The sequence below is a fragment of the Geotrypetes seraphini genome, chromosome 3 (assembly GCF_902459505.1).
Source record: "Geotrypetes seraphini chromosome 3, aGeoSer1.1, whole genome shotgun sequence".
NCBI classification, from domain to species: domain Eukaryota; kingdom Metazoa; phylum Chordata; class Amphibia; order Gymnophiona; family Dermophiidae; genus Geotrypetes; species Geotrypetes seraphini.
Window position 1 is genome coordinate 315,001,357 of NC_047086.1, and position 24,209 is coordinate 315,025,565.

The window sequence follows — 24,209 nt, forward strand, 5'->3', positions numbered from 1 at the left end:
GGTAAGAGCATAACTGAGCCCCTGAACTGCTGAACTTTAGGGGGGACTTGGAAGCAAGAGAGATTTCTCTCCCAGTCTCCCCTCTTTGCTAACAAGATACCTTATGCGCCTCTAATAATAATAATAATAAAAAAAAGTTTTACTGATCTCTTGCAGTACAACGTATTTTATTTTAGCAGAATTTATTTACTTTCTACAATTTGGTGCTCCTGCATATAAGGTAAGCTATCTGTACTGTATGATAAAAAAAACTGCACTGAGGTTACCTGTTTGGTTTTTTTAAAATTCTTTATTGATTTTCCAAACTTCAATAGTGCAATACACAAATATAACATATAATAAGTCAATAAAAGCACATTCAACTTACAAATATACATAACCAACCATTTTTCCCACCCACTCACCCAATGATTATTCAATAGAACACAGAAAAAATAGATTTTCCCAATAACCTTACCCTATTCAGCAAATCACAGGCAAAATCATCATCTTAACTGTTTCCAGGGGTGTCCAACCTTTTGGCTTCACTGGGCCGCATTGGCCGAAAAAAATGTTTCTGGGGCCACACAAACATGCAAATGCTGCAATAAGACACAGAAGGGAGCCAGCAAGACGGTAAACACCCAGGGGCAGCAAAGAAAAACACTGCATCGCCCGCAACCGGGGCCACACAAAATACTTCACTGGGCCGCATGTGGCCCTCAGGCCGCAGGTTGGACACCCCTGGTTTAAACTCTCCCCCACCAAGATAGATGTAAAGGGTTTATTCAAGTTTCCATAATACAGAGCCTGCTGAGAGAACAGCTCTTTCCTAGCCATTTGAGAGGAAATCTTATTATATTTATATTTAGGGCTCCTGGAAGGTCACGTGATGTGCTGAGCCGAGTAAGACGTGCCTTGTTCGTGCTCCGGGGCCCCGAATCTCTCAAACCCTGACATTTCTTGTGTTTGTCGGCCCGCGCATCTCAGGAACTTTTGGATCGTGCATGGACCGGTTTGTGCAACCGACTAGCCCGGTCATGAGCAGCAAGTCGAGTCGTGCCACTAAAGACAGGGAGACCCGTTCGGTGCGGTCTGATTCAAAAATGGCAGCGGGGGATCTGGGTTCCGCGCTCCCCTTGTCTGAGGCGCATATAGCAGCGTTTTCGGCTTCGGTGGTGCGAGCGCTAGACTCAAGATTTGATCACCTCTCGAGCCAGTTAACATCGCTTGAAGCCCTATTGGGGGAGACCACCAGGCGCACGGGAGAGCTGGAGAGCCGCGTCTCGGGAGTTGAGGACACGTGTTCGGCCTCCGCTGCCGATTTGGTATCCATGAAGGCACAGCTCCAGCGCCAGGCCGACAAGCTGGAGGATCTCGAGAATCGCTCGAGGCGGGACAACTTGCGCCTGGTGGGTCTCCCGGAGACGGTCCCTGACGCCCGACTTCTCTCTACTTTGGAATCCTGGCTCCAAGCGGCGCTGCCGCTCCCGACTGGCGTGGGACCGTTGCGGTTGGACCGCGCGCACCGCCTGGGTCGGCGCTCGGATGATCGGGAGCGGGCTCGGGTCACTATCTTTAAACTCCATAACTCGGCTGTTAAAGCTGAGTTAATGAGACAATACAGGCTGAAGAGGAATACCTTGTCGTTTGAAGACACCCCGGTGCGCCTGTTCCAGGACTACTCCCCTGCGCTCCAGGAACGCCGGAGGCGCTTCTCACCTGTGTGTTCGGCTCTCTACGAACGAAAAGTTCGCTTCCAGCTTCTTTACCCGGCGCAGCTCAAGATTTGGACTCCTTTGGGCTGGCGGATGTTCCACTCTGCTGAAGCCGCGCAAACCTATCTTGATGCGCTACCCGGGGAAGCAGGGCCCTCTTCGGCCCCCTGAGTTTCCGGTCCTGGCTGCTGCGCTGACCTAGCACTCATCTGTGGAGCGCTTCTCCTCTAGATTGCGAGTCCCGGCTTTGTGACTATTGGATGGCCCCCTGCTTCCCTTCGTGCCCTTTGGCACTCTGGCCCGTGTTGGATGGTTTATACTCCCATGTTTGTTTTGGTTATTCTTTGGGTCTCAATAGGTTACGGCATTTACCTTGCCCCGCACTTTTGGCAGTCCCGGTTCTCCTTGTTTGGTTGGTTGTTATATTACAAGGTTTACTTGGGGCTCTTGCGGGCCGCCTGCCTGGGTGTGGGGCCTGAAGGGGCCATTGCAATACCTTGACCCTGACACCTTCTTATGAGGGTGACCTCTCTCAGGCTTGCCCGGGGGGATAATCGGTTTTTGGAGGGCTTTCCTGAGCCGCCTGCTCACCATTTCCCCTTTTTAGTGGGCCTTTGGGTACCAGCTTCCTGTTGGTTTTAGTTTGGATGCCGATCCTGTCTGGTTGGGCTGCTAGTGGAGTCTGGTGTGGCTTTGGTCCTGCTGTGAATGAGTTTGACTGGTGTGTTTGCAGGGGGGGAGAGACTGCTTGTTTTCTTGGATTGAATGGACTCTGCATGGCTTGGGGGTCGCTTTTCAGTTTTTGTTTGTTGGGCCTCTGGCGTGCTGCCTGGATGTGGGGGAGTGATGTAATATTGGCAGTTCAAGGGATTCATTGTTTCTGTGGCTCTCTGCCCTGCCGCATTTGTGGCACTTGTTTCTCCTGACTTTTGCTGAGGTTTGTTTGACTGACTGGATGCGTGTGGTGGTGCCTGGGGTGCGTGTGTTGGGTGTGGGATTGGGGATTTGGGGCCCCATAACCATCTTTGTGTGACTCCTTTTTGTTCCACTTCTGTGGAGCGGTTTTCTTTCTTGGGGTTGGAGGGGTTGGGATGGGTTGGGTGGTGCAGGGGTATTGGGATGGGGTGGGTTGGGTTGGATTTGGGGGGTGGGGGGTCCTCCTTCTATGGGGTTTTATTCTGTTACTGTCTGGAATGTTATTATGGGTTCTCTCTTGGATTATTGCTATTGTGTGCTCCTGCTCTGGGGGGTGGCTGGGCCCTTGGGGTGGTTTTTCAGCCTTTTTTCTCTTCTTTTATGTGCCTTTTTCTAACTTTAGGACCTGAGTACCCCGTTTAGACTCACCTCTTGGAATGTGGGGGGGAATTACTTCCCCCGCGAAGCGGTCTAAAATCTTGGCTGCCTTGCAGTGTGGTCACTCGGATGTTGCTTGTTTACAAGAAACTCGCCTAACTGACTCGGAACATCTTAAGTTGCGTCGTTCCTGGGTTGGGGAGGTTTATTTTGCTTCTTCTCAGGGTCGTCATGGTGGAGTTGCGGTGTTGGTTCGGAAATCTTCTCCGCTTGGGGTGCATGTTCTTGATAAGGCCACTGATGGGAGATCTCTGCTTTTGCGTCTTACCTTGTGGGCCTGTTCCTATCTTCTTCTAGTGGTCTATGGTCCCAATTCCGGGGAGTCGGCCTTCATATGCCGCCTGCTTACTCTTTGTTCCCAGTTTCCTGGGGATCCCCTTCTTCTTATGGGAGATTTCAATTTGGTTCTGAGCCCTGATGTGGATAAATCTAGTTCCCCAGTTTCTTTTTCTGGCGCTAAGGGTCGTCTTCTATCTGACTTCTGTGATACTCTTTCTGTAGTGGACCCTTGGCGTCTTCTTCACCCTGAAGTCCGTGACTATACTCATCTTTCTCGTGCCACTTAAGGAAGGCTGCAACTCCTTTAGAACGTGGAAAGTAGTGAGGAACAGTCCCAAACAAAAGCAAAGGGGAGCTGCGAATGCGGACATGCCAAAGATTCTCCACAAAAGCAAAGATAGCTGTCCAAAAAAGCTGTACCTTAGGGCAAGTCCAGAACATATGTCCCAAGCTTGCTTCCGGAGCCTGATAACGGGGGTAGGTCGCATCAGGACGGAAGTGAGATAAGTAAGCCCTTCTAGGAGAGATATTAACGAAAAATCAATTTAAAATGTTGTTCCCAAAATGTGGTATATTTACAAAAAGTATGCAGACGGCGAACCGCCTGAAGGAGTAAATCGGAGGGCAAATCAACAGCAAGATCCCCAGACCAAGCATCCCGAAGCCGGGAATGGTCAAACAAAGGGCATTCATCCTTCAAGTGGCGATGATGGAACTTGAGAGGGACTGGTTGTTGGGAACCAATAGTGAAAGCCGTGGATAACGACTCATGACAGGAGGCCTACAAGGAGCTAGAAGGCAAGGAAGAAAGATAATGATGGACTTGCAGGTAAGCAAAATAGTCAGTTGAGGGAAGATCAAAGTCTATTTGCAACTGAGCAAAGGGCTTAGGAGTACCATCATCAGCAACCAGTTGAAATATATAATGAATGCCCCTTGTTTCCCACCGAGCAAAACTCGGCCTCTCAATCCCAGGCAGGAAAGACCCGTTAAAGTGAAGAGGCAGAAAGGGAGAAACAGAGGGAGAAAGAGCGTGAAATTTGCAAACCCAGCGCCAAACCTTCCGCAAGGGTCCATGCAGCGTTTTCACAGAAAGAGACACAGGTTCAAGAGAAGGGATAGAGTGCAGATAGGCACTAAAGTGAGCAGAACAAAAACAAGAAAGTTCCAGAGAAGTGTTAGTGAACGCAGAAGTACCCCTAAAGAGGTCATTGATATGCCTCATGCCACAACTAACAGTTAAGTATCTAAGATTCAATAAACCTAAACCCCCTCTATACCAGGGAGTCGCCGCCCGCATATAAGACAAACGAGGTCTTTTACCAGCCCAAAGAAACTTCTGAACCAACCGCTCCAGTCTGCGCTCATCCCTAGAAGTCAAATAAAGGGGAAGAACCTGAAAAACATAAAGCCAACAGGGAACTAGGAGCATGTTATAAAGGTGCACGCGACCCTGAAGCGAGAAAGGAAGGTTTTCCCAAAGGAGTAATTTATTTTGTAAACCCTGAAATAAGGGTGTCACATTCAACCGGTAAAGACTAGACAAATCCAGCGGAATGGTAACCCCCCAGGTATCGCAAAGCGGAATCAGCCCAACGGAGAGGAAAAGCACCTATCCACGTAGTTCGTAAAGCCGGTGGAAAGGGTAAGGCCAAGGACTTATCTAAATTGAGAGACAGCCCTGAATAGAAACCAAATTCAGAAATAAGATCCAGAGTCGCTGGGAGAGAGTCCTCGGGTTGAGTGAGAATTAAGAACATGTCGTCCGCGTACGCCAGAGTCTTAAGTTCGCGGGCGCCAACCAAAAGACCTCGGACCTCCGCAAACCCCCGAAGAGTGCATAATAAGGGTTCCAAAGAAAGAAGAAACAGAAGAGAGGAAAGTGGGCAGCCCTGCCGGGTACCACGAAGAATAGGAAAAGAGTCTGAGCGAGTCCCATTGACAAGCAGTGAAGCCTGGGGATTAGAGTAGAGGGAACGCACAGCATCCAAAAAGAACCCCTCAAGCCCCACATACTCTAAGGTGCGAAATAAAAAGGACCAGTGAATGCTATCAAACGCCTTAGAAGCATCGAGACTAACAAACAGAGTTGGAATTTGACGAGATTGACACTGAGCAAGAGCAAGAAGTACCTTGCGGACATTGTGGACAGACTGGCGACCCCGAACAAAGCCAACCTGATCCTCATGGATAAGCTGTGGCAAATGAGGAGCAAGACGATCAGCCAACATGAGTGCAAATATTTTGAGGTCAACATTTATTAGAGAAATGGGGCGATAGGACCCCGGCAAATCCGCTGCCTTACCCGGCTTCAAGAGCAACGTAATAAGAGCCTCATTCGCAAAGCGCGGAAAAGAACCACGGGCAATGGCTGCATTATAATACGCCAAGAGAGGACCATAGAGAGTAGGAGAAAGCAGCCGGTAAAAGTCGCCCGAGAACCCATCCGGGCCAGGAGCCCGATCCGAATCAAGCATTTTAATGGCAGTCTCCAGCTCAACCGCCCGAAACGGACTGTTAAGAGAGGAAATCACGTCAGCCGGTAAACGAGGAATACAGAAGAATGAAGATAGTCCGTCAACAGGTCCGGGGAGGCATCATCCGGAGCATCATATAACCGGCGGAAAAAGTCAAACAGGACCCCAGAGACTGCAGAAGTCTGGGACACCACCCCACCCGTCCTTTCCGTAAAGATAGAATCGGTTTCCTGCCAGTCGTAGCGGAAACTAAACGGGCCATAAGACGTCCAGGCTTATTCCCATAACGAAGAAATCTATGTTGCTAGAAGGCTTTACATTTTTGAGAGCGAGAGTGAAGAAGAGAATTTAATGCAGCCTGAGTGGAAAGATAACATTCCCGAGTCTCCTGGGAAGGACGGAGAGAAAAGGCCCTCTTCGCTGAACGCAAGGCTCGTTCTAAAGTAACTATTCCTCGATTGATGCGTTTGTTACGGGCGCACAAGAAAGAAATAATATGCCCCCGGAGCACCGCTTTCCCAGCCTCCCAAAACAAGATCGGGTCCTCCATGTGAGAAGCATTATTGGTAGAATAGTCATCCCATTGAGTCTGGAGAAAGGTCCGAAATTCCTCATCCCGAGCAAGAAAAAAGGGAAACCTCCAGGATGAAAGCCGGCAATATGTAGGGTCCAGGACGACATCCACCCAGATCGGAGCATGGTCAGAAACGGATAGAGTGCCGATTTCCGCCGACCAAACAGAGGGAAACAAAGAAGAAGAAAGGAAAGGTTGCTCTGAAATGCATCTTGCTGAAATGGCTTGAGGCCGAGGCTCCGGACTATTCCCTTTGGAGATGCCGAATGATTTCCCTTCTGATGTGGGAGCGGAAGGATGTGACTGACATGTCTTCTCGCCAGGGCCGCCTTTTCCAGACCACTTGGGAACCTTTTTGGTCTACTTTGACCCCTTTGGCTCGTAGCCGAATACTCAACTGATGCTCTTGTTTGTATTTACCCTTTTGGTTCGCTTGGTGTTTTAATTTCTTTTCTCCTGTTCTTTTCTATATTGTATTTGAAGGAGGACCCAGGGGTGGGTTTGGGGGTGGGAGCAGGGGGGGGATTTTGGTTTTGGGTGGTTTGGGGGGGTGGCATTTGTTTTGGGGTTACTGTATACTCTATTGAGCTGGATTTGTATTTGTTCTGTTGCATGTTGCTTTCCTGATTGCTCAATAAAAAATATATTTGACCATATTTAGGGCTCCTTTTACTAAGGTGTTCTAGCGGTTTTAGCATGCGCTTAGCGCGCGCTACAATGCCGCGCACGATAGATGCTTACGCCTCCATAGAGGTTGCGTTAGTATTTTTCATTTAGCGCAGGGTGTGCACGCACTAATCTTCAGAGCGCGCTAAAAACGCTAGCGCACCTTAGTAAAAGGAGCCCATAGTTTTTAAGAGGGTCTGTAAAGTAGTTTGTTTGCATTTCAAGGCCAATTGGGACTCCAAAACCTTAATATTTTGTTCCAAATTAGAATATTCTATTTTAAGTTGTTTCCTAACATACGCTGAATATGAGATTATTTGCCCTCTCATGGTAGCTTTGATAGCATCCCACAACGTTTCTAAAGAGATTTCTTCTGCGGCATTGATTTGAAAATATTCATTCATTTTTAATTGAAATTCCTCAATAAACTTTGAATCTGCAAGCAATGCATTATTTTCCCAATTTTTATAGGTATCATCAAGTCTATATAATGCGTCAGGGTATCCAATACATTGGGGAGTATCCAATGTATTGGATACTCCCCAAGCTCATGGAAAATCTTCCAGGCTGGTTATGGTTGGAATGGCAACTCCTGTCTCCATTGAGATTGTGTCATATTTTAACTATCAAGTTACCTAGGATGTATAAAGACAATAGAATTTTATTAGATACTTGGCAGACATTAAAATTTATTAATAATTTAACACCCATTCCGATTCATAAATCCACCTGGCAGTCCCTTTGGCTGAACTCCAAGATTCAAATTGGTTTAAGATCCTCTCCAAGCACTGGATGCAGGCGGGTATACGTACTCTGGATGATGTAGTATCAGAGGGAAAGCTGCTTGACTTTTCACGACTGCAACAAACATTTGGTATTGCTAAGTCTCAAAATTATAGGTGGTTACAGTTGAAGCAAGCCATTCAGAAGTGGTTCCCTGATTGGCAAAATCAGTATACCGTATTTTCACGCATATACCGCGCACCCGTGTAAAATGCGCACACGGGTATAGCGCACGGGAAACTGAAATTTATGTAAACAAATTAATATATAGCGCGCATACCGCGCATGCTGCTCCTTGAATTAAAACCTCCTTCTGCTGTCCCGACTCTCCTCTCGCAGCTCTGCCCCGAATCGCGGCCCTGCACCTGCCTTGATGTCCCGACTCTCCTCTCGCCGTCCTGCCCTCTGCCCCGACTCTGCCTGTCCCCCTTAAAGGTCTGCCTGTCTCCCTTGAAGTCCTGTCCCCACCCTGAAAGCTGATGCCCCACCCCGAAGGACCGCTGGCCCCCTCCCACCCTGAAGGACCGCTCGCACCCCCACACTGAAGGACCGCTCTGACATCAGAGAAAGGGCGGGACCGCGTCAGAGGAAGCAGCGCAGGGCTCAGAGAAGGGGCGGGACCGCCGGCAGAGGAAGCAGCAGGGCTCACTGGCATCGGGAACCAACGGTAGGCTGCTTCTCCGTGCGGGGGTAGGGGCTGGGGGATGAATCGGACGTCAGGGGGGGTGCGAGCGGTTCTTCAGGGTGGAGCATCAGGCTTTCAGGGCTGGGGGATGAATTAGACGTCGGAGGGGGAGAACTATGTAAAAAAAAATTGTACAACGCGCTCACGCATATAACGCGCATGGTTATGCTCGGTTTGTAAAATCGTGTATAACACGCGCGTTATATGCGTGAAAATACGGTAGTTTGCCGGTTCTGTGCTTCCAGACAGATTTCCTATGGCATCAGGCCACCCAGTGGTACAAATTAATATCTGAATTTTTGAATAAGAAACCAAAGACATTTGGAGCATTGAGATAAAACAGCAGATTTCTGCGTCTCAATGGCCACAAATTTGGACTTGGAGGATGAGTTGTACGGCATCTGCATCTACGAGACAAACATGGTTTTTCTTGTTACATAGATCTTTTTGGACCCTTGTTCGTTTACAGAAATTGGATAGTTCTAAGTCTAATAGATGCTGGCACTGTCATCTCGATGTAGGGACATTGGATCATCTACTGTTCTATTGTCCCTTGATACTTAAATTTGGAGATACATTTGGGGTCAAGTGAATAAAATAATGGAAAATCCAGTGGCATTGACTTACGATACTGTGCTATTTGGCACGCTAATGAGGGCTAAAAGCCCAATATCTTTCCATAATAATAAACTTCTCTTTATTATGATGGGAGTTGCCATACAACTTATTTTGAAGAACTGGAAAAACTGGGACCGGTTAAATTATAATTTCTGGTGGGAATCTTTATGCCACATTTTTAAAATGGAACGTATGATTGCTATACAGCAGAGACATTATAGGAAATTTAAGGATGTTTGGGAGCCATTGATAAAAATTCTGTAAGGAGTGATTATGGATTTTGCCCTTTGAACATACACGTCCAGGGTGGGAAAATACTTTTAATTTAATTATGGTTGAGTGCAATTGTTGGGTATATAGAACGGGGGAGGGAGGAAACATGTATTTGTTATGAAATATAATTTGATTGAATTTAAGTGCTGTTAAAGTGTAAAATATCTGTATAATATGTTGCACTTATTTTTAGCTTTAAAATGAATAAAGATATTTAAAAAAAAAAAAAAAAAAGAAAAGAAAATCTGGCTGGGGGGCAAAGATTACAGATCCTGAAGGTTCAGACTGCTAGACTGAGCAAAGGAGGCTCATTTTGAATGTTTCTCAGAGAGGGAGAAGCATACTGAACTCCAGAAGTGGGGTTGGAAAAGTTTCCCTAGAAGAGGGAGATGGATGCACAAGTGTTCAGAGGTTCTACTCAGCAGATTAAATTATGGGATATCAGAAAAATAAATCCGGAACCCCACTTTTAGGGCCCACAGTTTTCCTGAGCACCAATTGTGCTGAATTCTCATAGTTGGACAAGCGGAATTGTGTCATTAGAAATAAGTTCACTTTGTGTTTCCTGCTGTAGTAGTTTTCTCAACTAGTATGTCCCCAAGAAGTGAGAGGTGTGTCAAAAAAAATAATATTTGGTGTAAACAGTAAGGGCTGTATTTTCCAAATGGCGCCTACATTGGCAGCTGCCTACGAATATGCCACCAGTCGTGTGTCAATCACGCTACAGTAATGTTTGCATAATCAAATATATTATTAAACATAGGCGCTGGTAATGTATGTCAGGGTTTTGCAGGCCTACATTCCCAGCATCTGCGTTTGATGAGAGTTGTATCTACAGAGGCAAGGTCATTTCTGGTTTACACCATGCCTTCTTTGACATTAGGCACCTCTGTAGATGCAATTATGGTATCCTTTTTTAGGAGGCATCCTCCCCCCCCCGTTTTATAAAACCATAGCACAGTTTTTAGCATCGGCCATGGGAGGTTTCTGGGGACATTTTGTCTGCTAATGAGAATGGAAGACAATTTGAGCTATTGCTATATAGAGATGGAAGACAATTTGAGCTATTGCGAAATGGAGGAGGGTTTGGCAGTTTCTACAGATTATTAACAGATGTAAATGTGCTAGTAACTGCTGCAAGGAATGGCTGTTTAAAAGTAATGTTTTTGTGTTTAAACCAAAACTATCAATGCTATACAAACCAGGGCTATAAAAGTGGAAGGTTTGTTTTTTTTTTGTTTTTTTCCCGTTTTGGTGGAATAAGTCAGTCAGGCAGGATGCAAGCCAGCTTGATTAAGGACCAGGCAAAGCTGTTACTTTTCCCAGTGTTTTGTTTTGGTGCTGTGAAGAAAGGCCTGCTAATTGAAGCCTGTAGAAACAGACACTGCTAGAAAAAGACACTGTGAAGTTTTTAAAAGCCAGTTGGAGTCTCAGGAGGGATTTGGGTTCCAGCAAATCTTCAAGGAGGAATGGATCCTATGCCTTGGGGGAGGAGAAACTCTAAGTGAAGTAAAACCCCCAAGGAAGGAAAACTCCAGTCAGTGCTTGCAAAAGACTGTGAACCTTGTTAGATTGAAAGAAAAATTCTGAGCAGGCATTTGCAAGTGGTAAGTATGTGAGTGGAAGTGTAGCCCAGCACAGCTGCTTAGGTGCTGGCATAAAGCTTCAAGGGAAGCAAGGTGAACTCAGAGACAGTAGCCAGAATTTTGTAGAAACTGGACGAATATTGCTAAGTTTGATCTGAGTTGATATTGAAAGACATTTTTTGCCCGAGTTTGAATAGCTGAAGTCCTAATGGTTTTATGTTTCTTTGGCACATGCTTATGTGCTATTAAAGACTTGTTTTGCTGCTGATAAAAGTGCTGGTCCATTTTTGAACCTCTTTTGCAGCTACTCCAAGCTACCTAAATACCTCCCCTTTGCTCAGCCGAGGTTGGTGTGACCCGAGTTTGGTCCCTGGATCCGTCCAGTTCAGCCACACTCGGTCACAGTACATTGGTCAGTAAATTACTTCAACGCTAAACCAGCTCAAACTGTTTTAGTGACAATCGTTAGATGCACAATGAATTTAGTGAATCCGGGCCCATGTAAGCTTCTGCATTCTATGCCGAGGAGGAGAGCCAACAGCACAGATTGTTTTTCAAAACCCTGCCTTGTTGTGGCAGCTGTGACTGACTATACGCCATCCTTTTATTTGTGCCTTTTGCTGCAGAAATCCTAGACTTTATTGTTGCACAGCCCCTGCGGTCGCATCCCTAAACAGAACTGTTCTACCTAAAACTCAGCTATTTTGTTCCTGACACTAGAGAATGACACGGGGAAAAAATTTATCACCATTCTTGCCCCGTCCCCATGAGCTCGTCCCCGCCCCTGCCTTGTCCCCGCCCTGCAAACTGGCAGATCCCATCTGCACAAGCCTCGAATAGTTATGATTTTATATTGAACTTATTTTATTAAAGTATAAAAAGAGAGAATACTGTATTCTGTACAATTGTCATTTTATAAACACAAATAATTCTGAGCAAGGATCAACAAAAACCCTGTCTCCACTCCCTTTCACAAATATCTCCCCACTATTGTGAACACTGAACAAACCAAATTACTACAGAATGCTACATAGAAAAATCAAGCTAACAGAATACTTTGGTCACACATGGCAAGAATAATGTTAGGGGAGTGCAACTAGGGCAACTGCCCCCTGGTCAGAGAGAGAGCCCTAAGCCAGCTGGAAGCTAAAGAAGCACAGTCTGGACTTTGCGGTTCCCAGTTATGTCTAATACCAGCTCTAGAAAGATACATATTTCAAATCTGAAATATTCTAATCACAAAATATAAATAAATTAATTTTTTTTTTACCTTTTGTTGTCTGTTAATTTTATTCTTCAAATCACATTGGTCTCAGGCTTTGGTTTTGAGTTCCTTCTGTCTTCATCATGGCATGGCTGGCTCCTGAAGGTAAAAGAGGCGCAAGAGGAGCTGGGGAGGAGATACCAGGTCTGACAAGGGCACAATTTTTTTTAACACAGGAGCAAGACTTTTCACTGCTCCCACGAGGTGGTAAAAGATCTTGTCCCTATTCCCGCAGGGCAGGGAAAGGTCTTGTCCCCATTCCTGCGGTAAACCAGTTGCACATATCTCTATTCCTGCGGATTTACTGTGGTGACCATGGTTTCCCACGGTAAATGGTCCCCGCATCATTCTCTACCTGACACTAAGGGCTCCTTTTACCAAGCTGAGCTAGCGGTTTTAACGCGCGCTTAGCGCATGCTACACTGCCCCCCCTCGCTATACGCTAACGCCTCCATAGAGCTGGCATTAGTATTTTCCATATAGCGTGTGGGTTAGCACATGCTAATCTTCAGCGCGCACTAAAAACGCTAGCCTTTCCCTGGCGGCGGTGGCAGCAGCATGTTTCCCAATGAAGGTGGCATGGGGGAGGGCAGGGAGAAAGAAAGAAAGAAAGGGGGGGAGACAGGGAACCAGAAAGAAAGAAAGGTGGGGGGACAGGGATCCAGAAAGAAAGAAAGGGGGCAGGGTGAAAGAAAGAAAAAAATGGGGCATGGGGAGAGAGAGAGAGAAAGACAAACAGAGAAAGAAAGGGGGCATGGAGAGAGAAAGAAAGAAGGGAGCAGGGTGAAAAAAAGAAAGAAATGGGGCACAGAGAGAGAGAGAAAGACAGACATACAGAAAGAAAAGGGGCATGGGGAGAGAGAAAGAAAGAAGGGGGCAGGGTGAAAGAAAGAAATGGGGCACAGGGAGAGAGAGAGAGAGAGAGAGAGAGAGAAAGATATACAGAAAGAAAGGGGGCATGGAGATAGAAATAAAGAAAGGGCAGGGTGAAAGAAAGAAAGAAATGGGGCACGGGGAGAGAGAGAGAGAGAAAGATATACAGAAAGAAAGGGGGCATGGAGATAGAAATAAAGAAAGGGCATGGTGAAAGAAAGAAAGAAATGGGGCACGGAGAGAGAGAGAAAGACAGACATACAGAAAGAAAGGGGGCATGGAGAGAGAAAGAAAGAAGGGGACAGGTTGCAACATAGAAAAAGTTGGGGGAGGGAATGAGGTCTGGAGGAGAGGAAGCATACAGGAGGCTGAAAGAAGGGAAGAAATATTGGATGCTTAGTCAGAAGAATAAAGTGCAACCAGAGTGCAACAAATAAAGTGCAACAAAGGTAGGAAAAATGATTTTATTTTCAATTTAGTGATCAAAATGTGTCCGTTTTGAGAATTTATATATGCTGTCTATATTTTGCACTATGGCCCCCTTTTACTAAACCGCAATAGCAGTTTTTAGCGCAGGAAGCCTATGAGCGTCGAGAGCAGTGTGGGGCATTCAGCGCAGCTCCCTGCGCTAAAAAACACTATCGCGTTTTAGTAAAAAGGGAGGGGGTATATTTGTCTATTTTTGTATAGTTGTTACTGAGGTGACATTGCATAAAGTCATCTGTCTTGATCTCTTTGAAAACCCGTGGAATATAAATGATAATTAACATTTTCTCTGCATACAGTGTGCTTCGTGTTTTTAAAATTTTATTGTTGGTAGATCATTTTGACTTGGCCATGAAGGTAAGGGGGAGGGAGGGAGGGGAGCTGTTAAAAGACATCTAGTAATCCTTGCAGGCTTGACTGTGCAGGGAATTATTTTTGTAAAATCATGTTTTGTTTTGTGACTGGCATTATTTAGACTTTAATTAGCTGATGCCCCGGCGTTGCACGGGAATTTAATTATAGCAATAACACTGTAAATGGATTCAAATAAAGATACTTTATAGTGGTGAATGAAATTATTTTTTTACAGCTTTATAAAAAGTACAATATTCAAATAATAATGTGAAATATTTGACAAAATGAATACAATACAACTAACACAAAACTTGATTATAAACAACATTTTTAGTTTCACGTCTAGGAGCAAGAACATATAAATTCTTGGGTGAACCCACCCTTGAGCAAGCAACATAGAGTTGACCATGGGAAAAACAGGGGGATCTTAAATCCACTCCACAGTATGTAATAGTCTGTCCCTGTGATTTGTTGATTGTGATAGAGAATGCAAGTATCACTGGAATTTGCAATCTCTTAAACTGAAAAGGAAGATGTGTTGCAAGTTTCGTTCAAATCGGGCAAGCCGTTTTTGCGTTGGCAGCTTTTTACAATTTTTCCATTGACATGAATGGGTGAAATCTGATTTTCTGTTTGTAGCTCTGCCCACGTGTGCAGGTGGGCCGCGAGACCCCCAGAACATATCACCCCAAGTAGTGAGGGATCTGCATACCAAGTTTCGTTCAAATCGGGAAAGCCGTTTTTGCGTAGGCAGCTTTTTACATTTTTGTCATTGACATGAATGGGTGAAATCTGATTTTCAGTTTGTAGCTCCGCCCATGTGTGCAGGTGGGCCGCGAGACCCCCAGAACATATCACCCCAGGTAGTGAGGGATCAGCATACCAAGTTTCGTTCAAATCGGGCAAGCCGTTTTTGCGTTGGCAGGTTTTTACATTTTTTCCATTGACATGAATGGGTGAAATCTGATTTTCAGTTTGTAGCTCCGCCCACATGTGCAGGTGGGCCGCGAGACCCCCAGAACATATCACCCCAGGTAGTGAGGGATCAGCATACCAAGTTTCGTTCAAATCGGGCAAGCCGTTTTTGCGTTGGCAGGTTTTTACATTTTTTCCATTGACATGAATGGGTGAAATCTGATTTTCAGTTTGTAGCTCCGCCCACGTGTGCAGGTGGGCCGCGAGACCCCCAGAACATATCACCCCAGGTAGTGAGGGATCAGCATACCAAGTTTCGTTCAAATCGGGCAAGCCGTTTTTGCGTTGGCAGGTTTTTACATTTTTTCCATTGACATGAATGGGTGAAATCTGATTTTCAGTTTGTAGCTCCACCCACATGTGCAGGTGGGCCGCGAGACCCCCAGAACATATCATCCCAGGTAGTGAGGGATTTGCATACCAAGTTTCGTTCAAATCGGTCAAGCCGTTTTTGCGTGATCGCGGCACATACACACACACACACACACATACATACATACACACACACATACATACCTCCAATTTTATATATCTAGAAGAAGATAGAATAGATTTCTATGAATGAATAGAATGAAAATGATATATAATTACTTGCTTGTTTTTATGTGCGTGCGCTGAAGGAAAGTGGAGAGAGAGTGGGCTGAGGACGCTGAAGGGAAATGAGGAAGAGAAAGTGGGGAGAAGACGCTTATTTATAAATTGACAATTGTACAGAATATTGTTTCTTTTTATTCTTTAATATAATAAGTTCAATATAAAACAATTCAAGGCTTGTGTGGATGGAATCAGGTGGTTTGTGGGGATGAGGACCGAGCTTACGGGGATTAGTCCAATAAAATGGTATTTTCTTATTTCTCATTATTTGTTTTATTTTTATTTGTTAATTTGTAAAGTGGTGATTGTTATGTATCAGTTTTTTCAAATTTACATCTACTGTCTTTATATTTTGCACAGTATTAGAGGACATGTATTACTGTTTTTGTGGTGTGGTGTTGCATTGCATGCAGAATCTGGTTTCTTGGCAGTTCAGTTTAACTTTTGTCTACATATTTTTATTTTTAGTTTGTGATTATTCCATATTGGGTGAGGGTGCATCTGTCTGTGTGTATGAAAGGGACATGGCTTTCTGATAGCATCTACTGTACAGGATCAATTGTGCAGGATCTGGTTTGTTTAGTTTTACAATGTATGTGTTGGTGTTCTAGTGCTCACTGCAGTGTTTAAGATGCTGCCTTTTCCTAGGTACACTCTTGTTGTGCGATATGTAGATTGTTACTAAAAATCATTTTTTTCATATAGAAGGGGGGGGGTGTCAAAAAATGATGGGCCCTGGGTGTCACATATGCTAGGTACGCCACTGGGTACCCTTAATGTAGATAGATGGATGAATGGTGGAAGTGAACAAAGGAGAGAAGGATTTAGAGAATTTTATAATGCAACCTAGAATTCCTTGGTCAAAAAAAACCCCAAAAAACAAAAGAGAGTGAATAGAATAGAACAATAGAACAAGAGGTTCCAAAAATAATATGAGAATCTAGAAAAACAAACAAACCAAAAGAGCACCAAAACAATAGGCAGACTCACCTTGGACACCCTAATATGTCCTCTAAAATATAGAATGGATGGCACACCAAATACAAAAATCATTACAGACACACCATGACACAGGGCTCCTTTTACAAAGGTGCGTTAGGGCCTTAACGCGTGGAATAGCACGTGCTAAAATGCTGCAAGCGCTAGCTGTTACCGCTTCCTCTTGAGCAGGTGGTAGTTTTTCAGCTAGTGCGTGCTATAGCATGCGCTAATCTGGTGCGTGCGCTAAAAACGCTAGCGCACCTTTGTAATAGGAGCCCATAACGCGACTTATCATTGAATTACTGAAAAAGCGAAAAAATAAATTGAGAAGTAGATGTGTCAAAATGTTTGGATGGATGCACCAAAATTAGGAGCTGTGAGCCTACAGAGTCTCTTTCATTGAGGTAGATGAAAAAGAAATGAAAGCTGGGCAACCCTAGTGTGATAAAGACATGTTGCAATATTGAGTGAAGTCTGATGAGAACTTTGAAGGGAAGAGTAAATTGATCAAGCTGTGCACAGCAGCCTCCTGCTGCCATTCAGATTACAGAAAACTAATTGGTAAAGACAATGCCAAAAGGACCACAGAACAGCACACTCATTAATGCTGCATTTATTCTGGTGGGCTTCAAACCTTCCACACACAGAAATTAAATTACCACACGTGAAATGAACATAAAAGCTATTGATAGCACCCTCTGTCCTACAAAATTCCTAATCCATGTGAATAAATGAATATCTGGATATAGCATGCTCCACTTACATTTTTGCTTCTTATGCTGGACAAGGAATATTCCTGTCAGCAAGAGAATTATTTTTTCTGTACTCCGTCATGAGTCATTTGTACTCAAGTTGTGGAAACCTCTATAAATTTCACATAATGGAGACCTCAGAGAGTGGTGCCCAATCCCACGCCAACAAAACTGCAAACATTTGTCAGGCTCACCCAGAAATAATGTAATAATTAGATCATTATATCATGGTTTATTACAATTTCATATACCACTCTTACTGCGGACATCACAGGCAGTTAACAAATAAAATATCTGAAAGAAAGGAATGCCAGATTATGATAGGTCAGTAATCATTCACATAATGCTACCAAAAGAGGGGAAGGGGGGGGGGGCAGAGAGAGAGAGAAAAAACAAAAACAAATGATAAATAAAACAAAATAAAATAAAGTAAAATAAGGCTAGTGAATTCTAAACACTGAGTTTTCCAGAACATCACTGACCCAACCTTGTTTATGCCCCCTTTGTATTTGCATACAGATGCACATGGGTGCTATCCTATAATTAAATATAAGTGTATTTGTGAGCCAATCTGACATTTTAGCCCCATTTTGGCATCTTGCATTTATTAGAACGTGTTTCCATGCTGAAAATTGGCTGCAGAATTAGTGCCTCTTTAGGCACCATTTATAAAATTTTGTAGCTAATGCCCATACTTTTGAAATTTCAAGCAGGTGTGTAATTTTACCCCAGAACATTTCTGTGCCCCAAATTGCGGGAGCATATATATGTAGAGGGCCATTTTTGATAGTGCCTCTAAATCCAATTTGGATGTCTTGAGAAATGCGTCCAAAAATTGGTAGGCGAAAACATACATTTTTGGGTGGGGTGGGAGAGTGCTGGGAACAAGTGTCACAAGGTGCATTTCTGGTTTACACGCAGCAATTTAACCGCTATCGCAGCTTAGTAAAAAGAGCCCTAAGAGAGAGAGAGCTCTTCTTGGATTCTTGCTGCTGAATGTCAAGCTTATTTTGACAGTGTTTTTGTAAGGTTTGGAGCAGGACATATTCATTAGTGGTGGGTGATAGACTAATGGCCTTCTCAGTTCACAGAGTCCAATTCTATACTTCTGATCTAGATGCAAATTAATTGTCCTAGATACTCTTTCTCTCTTCTCTAAACCTCTCTTCCATGCTCTTCTCTACTACTACTTCCCTCTTTGAGCCTTGTATTCACATCTTCAGAAGGGACCTGTGTGGTCTTCACAGTTCATGCATATCATCTGTGAATAATTCTTAGGCTGGTTCAAAAAAAAAAAAAAAAAAAAAGGTAATATAACCTTCAAAGACTTTAGTTTCATTCTGAAAGTTTTCAAGAGAAATGTTCACCCATGCATTTAGTTCAATCATGTGTAAAGGAAATTCCAAATAATAGACTAAAGACAGTCTCAGAAAACTGTATAGAAATGTCCCAAGGTGAAGTAAGCTACCAGGTGATAACACAGAAAAGTAATTGTTTTTTTCCTTAGCTTAATGTTCTGAGGAGAGTGAAGAGACAAAGACAGAATGCAGAGCAAGGATGGAAAAGCAGATTTGTGTGTTTATACATAAGCTACTACAAATGGAGAAAACCTGTGAAAGTTGGTGGCTTCTTCAGCTCTGAGGAATCTACAGTATATTACAACTTGAAGGGTGACACTTGTGTACTGATCAGTTTTAATGCACATTTGAGATTAGTTTTAATGCCCAATTAACTCATGATAATGGTAATGATATGCAGAACGTGGACGTGATAAACATAGCACCATATTACATGATGGCAGGTAAAGACCAGCATGGCTCATTTACGTTGGCTTTTTCTAAATGATAGTAGAGCTTTTTACCACAGGTCGGTGAGGTAAATGCTCCGACGCTCATAGGAATGACCATTAAAGTATTTACCTTATCGGATTGCAGACAAAAGCTCTACCACTGTTTACCTTAGTCTGTTCAGAAAGTCAACCAGGATTGTCCCTGTGACTCCATGTGGGATACTCTCCATTCCACCTTGTCTTTAGAGTTGTAATTAAACCCAGTGCAGTCTATCCTCAGCCCTCTATGTCTCATTTTTTATTTTTTAAAGTATAAAAGTTAAGTTATACTATGAGTGGAAATGTTCTATACTTTTATATCATCTTCATGCCTTATATTAAATCTCTGGTTTTGTCCTTCTGTCAATATTTTTAACCCTACCTCTTCCCATGGAAAAGCATTCCAGGCATCCTCTCCAAGAAAAAGTATGTCTTGGATGTTGCTTTTTATGTTCTCTTTCTTGCAACTTCATTTCATGTCCTCTTAGTGGCATAGTAAGTGGGGTCTGCCCCAGGTGCGGTCTTCTAAGGGCGCAGCAGCACCCTTCCTCCTCTCCCGTCCCCCCCCTGCTCGCTTGCTTGCTCATCCGCCCGCTCCCTGCTCCTCTTTTTGCAGTGCTTGCCCCTTGCCTTCCCCCGACCATGTTTTAAATGGTCTAAATCACAACGTCCAAGTTCCGTCGATCCTGGGCTGTATAACTTTCAGTTATACATGCTGTACGACTAAGTCTAAGCCGGACCATGTCCCGCCCAACTCCCGCCCTCGACACTCCTCCTGAACCACCCCGTTTAGCGGCACTATGGAGGCCTAGGTTATTTAGAAATATGTCCAAACCTGTTTTTATTATCGGCACTTGGACGTCTTTCGTTTATGATCGTCCAAGTGCCGACTTAGGCTGGTTTTTGGACGTTTTTCTCTTTCGATTATGAGCTCCTTAGTGTGTCTTTTAAACCAACGCATCCCTTCCTTTTTTTCTTTCTCCAGGCAGCACTGTCCCCCCTCCCCTAAAACTCTCCATACATTTCTGATTCTAGTATGATCTCACTAACACAATATAAGCCATCTCTGTATCAAGATTATTGTGAAGTTTATACAACTATACAAAAATGTCACTCAGAAGATAAAGCAAAATACCATGCCTGTACTAAGTTCCAAAACATATAACTTACTAATGAAAAGGCAGTGCCCTAAACATTCAGAACTCAACACGATAAATGACTATAGATTGCTATATAGAAAATTCATGCTGTCAAAATACCTAGCCTTGGTCACTTATACAGAACACAAATACAAAACTCAAAGTGAATGCAAACTAGAAATACAAATATGTAGTCAGAAATTATATTGATATCCAAAGAAGCGAGAGCTTGAACATGGTACAACACCAGAGAAATAGAAAGAGATTGATTTCCATCATACTTTGCAAAATACAGTATAAAAATACAAGATTTCAGGGATGGTGCTGGGAAGGGGATGTAACCAGGGCAATTGCCTATAACTCCTTGGTAGTAAGCCTTGGATCCCTCCCAAATTTCTGCCATGAACCTTGGTAATGTCATCTTTGGCAGTTGACCATTCCATAAATTGGCATTTTCTTGTCACTAAATAGAAAATAAAATTTGTTTTATTGTTTCCAATCTTTGGTTTGCATTTTCCTCTGTCTTCTCTGAGTATTTTTGCTATTTCTCCCTCCCATATTCAACATCTCTCTTCTCTGTATTCCTATCCTCTCCCTATATTCAGCAATCCTTTCTCTGTCCTATCCAGCTCTGTGTTCAGCATCACCTGTTTCCCTATCCTCCAGCGTACAGTGTCACCTCTCTGTGTCCCTATCCCTCCTATGTTCAATATCACCCATGTATTGTTGTCCCTCTTCTCCCCCCCCAAGCTCAGCATTTCACTTCTGTGCTCCTATTCCACCATATCCAGCATTGTTCCTCTGTATCTCTACCCTCTCTCTGTCTAACACTGCTCCTCTGCATCCCTGCCCCAATACTGCTCCCATGCCCAGCATAGCATCTCTTTTCTGTATCCCTATCTATCTCTATGTCTAGCTTCTCCCCTTCCTGGCAGAATGGTCCAGCATCATTCCTATCCTTCTCACATTGCCCACTATTTTCTCTTTTCTCCCCCACTATCCAGCATCTTTACTTCCTTCTGTAGTCCAATATCTTTCTTCCTCTGTCCCCTCATATAATGGCATCTCACTCTCTTTCATCTTCCTAAGGCAGCATGTGTTCAACCTCTGTAAATCCAGCATCTTTCCCCATATCTTCCCTCCATCTTCCATAGTCTCACATTTCTCTCTTAATATCTTTCCATCATAGTCTAGTATCCCCCCTTCCTGATCCCCCACCCGTAGTTTGAACATGACTCCCTTTTCTCTCTGGTCCCCTCTCCCTGATAGTTCAGCATCTCCCCACTCTCCTCACCTCCCAGTAGTTCAATATCTCCCCCTCTCTCTTTCTATCCACCGCCTCCCCTCCCCCTCTGGCATCACTCTTGTCATTCTCCCCTCATAGCTCCAACATTTCTCCTGTCCCACTCTCCTCTAAGTCCATCATCTCTCCTGACCCTCTCCCTCCATATCTCCTGCCCTCTCCCCCCCAAAAAAAAGTGAAATTAGCAAGAGACATCGGGCTCAAGAACAGCTTAAGGACCTATAGATATTCATGGTATAAAATGTTTTTGAAATTAACTTCTTAATAGACTTCCATGTAAATGGTTAGTGCACTGAATTAAGAGCCAAGGGACCAAGGTTTAAATTCTATTTCTGCTCTTTGTGATTTTTCTTTTAAATTGTGAGCCCTCTAGGAACGGAAAAATATTTCCTGTACCTGACTGTACAGTATACGAAACCTGCAAACCGCTGAACACTCCGAGTAAGATTCTGTGATATATCAAATTTGAATAAACATAAACATAGATTCAGGTACACAATTTATTTCTCTATTCCTTGTGAGCTCACAATAAAAAAACGCAAACAGATGAAGTGGGATTTGAACCTGGGTTTACTGATTCTCAGGCAGGTGCTCTACTAGGCTCTTATCCACAATTTTATAACATGGGTGTTTCTGTGATGTCTGCGTTCAAACCGGAAGCCTTCTCTCTGACATTGCAACATCAGAGGGAAGGCTCCCAGATGAGATGCGGGACGCGCGAGGAGCCACTGCCCACGGCTTTGTGCACTGCAGCACTGAGGAAGAGGGAGCCGGCCCGAAGATAACACCGGGGTACGGCATAAAACGGCCAGGCAGGAGCAGGCCAGAAGGCAAGGCACAGCATGGAGGGAGGGAGGCAACAACGGTAGGGGGGAATTATTTTATTTTTTAATTTGGTGATTGATTTACATCTGCTGGTCTGTTCAGGAAGAAATGCATTTGTTTCTTTTCCTCTGGGGCTGTACTGCATGCAGAGTCTTGCATCTTAGGGTTTGTTTGTATACATTAGTACTTTTAGTTTTTGGTCCCATATTTGTGTTCTGGTAGGAATGAATATTCAGAAGCATACAGTGTGCTTTATGTAGTTTAATTTTGTGGTTAACCATTATGTGTTGTTAATGTTGTTAATATTGTGTGTGTATGTATGAAAAATGAATGGGAAAAAATGGTGTTACAATTAGTACTATTATGGGGTTGAGATCTGGGGTGGAGATGAGTGAGGTCTGGCCCAAGACTTAGTCCAGTGTTCTTCAACTGCCGGTTCGCGGACCGGTGCTGGTCCACAAAATAATTATTTTATTTTTGCCGGTCCATAGGTGTCAAAAGGTTGAAGAACACTGCACTAGACTATGTTGTAAGCTTGCCCATGTATTGCCAGCATAGAAAAATAGTTAAAATTTGATGATGGTAATAAGGATAATAAGAATAATGATGAATGATAGTGTCATTACAGTAGGTTTGGTCTGTCAAAAGAATATGTCAGCAGTAAGGACCGAGTCTCTTCTGAATGATGACTGTATTGAGGCAAAATGGGGTGAACTACTGGTGCTCAGGCTGGAGAAGCAAAATGATGCATTAATTGAGATGCACTAAAAGGTAGTCTACAATTATCTTGTAAAAGTACCCAATTAAAGTGTCACCATTAATCAAATCTAATCAACTAATTATACTACTTAACAAAAAGATGAGAAATCAGTTATGAGTTTTACTTTATCAACTATGTTATTTGCTAAATTAAGAAACTATGCATGCTTTTACAAAATTTTTTTTTTTTAAATAAATCAAAAATATCCTTTGCTGAAAGATATCTGTCACTGGTTTCTAAAATTTATCAATGGCAGTTTACCATTGATCGGGGAAATAAACCAGTTCCAGAGTGCATTTAATTATAAGATTATCACATCCTTTCACATGAATAAGATAAATTTTAATATAAGCAATATTTCTGTGCTTATAAACCTCCCCTTTTACCAAACCGTAGGTGGTTTTTAGCGCCAGCTGCGGCAGTAATAGCTCTAACACTCATAGAATCTCTTTGAGCATTGGAGCTGTTACTGCCGCAGCCAGCATTAGAAACCACGCTATGGTTTTGTAAAAAGAGGGAGGTTTATAAGCACAGAAATGTTGCTCATATTAAAATTTATCTTTGACACGCGGCTTCTGATTGGCGAGGCCAGACTTTAGTACAGGAAGAGGCGGTCGGAGCATACCGCGAGCGATTTCCTTCACTCGCTGCGCTCTGGCTGCCCTCTCCTGCCTCCCCTTTGCAGTCAGAAAATACCACGAATGAGCGGGACCGCGAATTGCGGACCGCGAATGACTGGGGGAGCACTGTACTTTAGATCTAGAACAAATAATGTAAAGCCTGTTACCAATAGAAGTTGAAATTGGAGTAAAAGTCAGGCAGTAGAAAGACAGAGGAGACAGATGTGGAGTTGAAGATTTGGTGCACTGACTCCACAGCCCATCTTATAATTTCACTAAGCAGTCAATACTCAAATCGATTTAACTGGTTAGAAATGGCTCTTGGCTGGTTAAATTGCCTGTTCAAGGCTAACCGCTAATTTTCAGCAGCACTTAATTGGTTAATGCCAAACTGAAAACTGGTTATTTGGGGGACGATCTTGGGCAGACTTGGCACTTAGCCAGTTTAGTGCCGATATTCAGCA

At 43.8% G+C, this 24,209-nt stretch overlaps 1 protein-coding gene across 5 annotated transcripts in view; it reads right to left on the minus strand.

Annotated features, from left to right (window-relative positions):
* PLCB4 (phospholipase C beta 4) overlaps positions 1–24,209 on the minus strand; it is a 714,891-nt gene that overhangs the window by 337,815 nt on the left and 352,867 nt on the right. The window lies entirely within an intron of this gene.